This window comes from Rhinopithecus bieti, unplaced genomic scaffold, assembly GCF_001698545.2.
Source record: "Rhinopithecus bieti isolate Rb0 unplaced genomic scaffold, ASM169854v2 scaffold_3902, whole genome shotgun sequence".
In the NCBI taxonomy this organism is placed as follows: domain Eukaryota; kingdom Metazoa; phylum Chordata; class Mammalia; order Primates; family Cercopithecidae; genus Rhinopithecus; species Rhinopithecus bieti.
In genome coordinates this window covers 322,105-323,772 of record NW_016804460.1, presented here as the reverse complement: position 1 = coordinate 323,772, position 1,668 = coordinate 322,105, and the positions used below count along the sequence as shown (strand labels likewise).

At 45.2% G+C, this 1,668-nt stretch overlaps 1 protein-coding gene across 7 annotated transcripts in view; it reads left to right on the top strand.

The window, feature by feature from the left end:
- The first annotated feature begins 360 nt into the window (after positions 1–360).
- Positions 361–1,668, top strand: part of CCNB1IP1 (cyclin B1 interacting protein 1) — a 24,112-nt gene continuing 22,804 nt past the window's right edge. For 4 of the 7 annotated variants that reach the window (XM_017868500.1, XM_017868495.1, XM_017868498.1 and 1 more), the window contains exon 1: positions 458–547. The gene's annotated coding sequence lies outside the window, so the exon portion shown is untranslated. The other 3 variants (XM_017868497.1, XM_017868499.1, XM_017868496.1) reach the window with 2 other exon arrangements.

Here is a 1,668-nt window from a genome sequence, read left to right as displayed (position 1 = left end):
GCCTAAGTACATTAACTAAAAAGGAAACTTGGTTTAAGAAGTTCACTCTAAAAATACTGCAAGCAGCATCACTGGTCCATAGAGAGGGGTGGAGTGGGTTACATCATTTCTTTCTTTTTTTTTCTTTTTGAGAGGGAGTCTTGCTCTGTTGCCCGGGCGAGAGTGCAGTGGCCGGATCTCAGCTCACTGCAAGTTCCGCCTCCCGCGTTTACGCCATTCTTCTGCCTCAGCCTCCGGAGTAGCTGGGACTACAGGCGCCCGCCACCTCACCCGGCTAGTTTTTTGTATTTTTAGTAGAGACGGGGTTTCACCGTGTTAGCCAGGATGAGTCTCGATCTTCTGACCTCGTGATCCGCCCATCTCGGCCTTCCAAAGTGCTGGGATTACAGGCTTGAGCCACCGCGCCCGGCCGGGTTACGTCATTTCATCACCTTTTAAGGTAAAGGAGGAGGGAATCTGAACTCATTAGCCAATCAGGTTCTGAAGACACTTCCCAAGGCGACTTCCTGTCTCTCCACTTTCTTTCCTTCTCCGTTTTGGTGGGCTGGTGAGTGTGCACTTAATTTTGCTCTCTAATTGTTTTGAATTTCTCTTCCATTTGAGTTATATACCCAGGTGGCAGGCCTTGATTTCAAGTCGGCATTGGAGTGTGTGTGAGTCGCAAGGAAGTTAATGTCCGCTGTGTGGAGGTTGGGAGAAGGCAGTGAAATGCTCTGCCTGGCTTGTTTCCACGTGGGCCTCTGCAGTACTGGGTTTGCCTTCCATCTCCGTGTCCTGACTATGCTTCATGCACATAGTGCGTCTGTTCTTGGAAAACGCCGACTTCATTTTGCTTTGAGGGAAAGATATTATCATTCCAATGCTGTTTTGATTTATATTTCTCTGGGTGAGGTCAGATCTCGGGAGAAGGCGTTCAGCTCAGTAGATTTTAATTCTCCGGTGAGTGTCTCGAGGGCCCAGGTCCTTACTGGGTTTGTGGAAACTGTAGCGGACCTTGTCTTTCCCTTGGCCTTTGCTCAGATCATTTCGGCTTTCTTGGTGAACCTGGACAGCAAACTCTGAAGACAGATAAGCCCTAAGAAAAGCTGCTAATTTTTAATGTTGCCACTGTGGTGAGTGTGTCCGTAAAAGCTATGGAACAAGGTCAGGGACCTTAGTTTAGGACAAGCCTCTAGATTCAAATTCCAGCGCCACAGTTTACAGCTCTGGTGACCTTGGGAGAAGCAGTGAGCCATTCCGAGGCTTAGCTTTCCAAGATCAGATAAAATATATAAAAACTAGGCTCTAGTTGGTATGTAATAAACGTTAGGTACTTTTAGAAGTAAGCAGTACTTATTTATTTAAAGTAAGTATTTTGGATATCTGTTTTCTCATAAAAAGTTTTGCCTAGTGACCTTGAATGTAATTTCACTGAATTCCTTTCTTTTGATACATGTTAATTTTTATTTGATGTATGTGTTGGAAATCCATACAGGCAGAACGTGTGAGAAAGACAAATAATAAACCAGTTAATCGAATGTAGTAATAGGTATTTGTAGGCCTCCCATAATTTTTATAATTCTCAAGCATTGTTAAAATTTATTTTTTGGGGCTTGGTGGCGCAAGCCTGTAATCCCAGCTACTCGGGAGGCTGAGGCAGGAGAATCGCTTGAACCCGGGAGGTGGAGG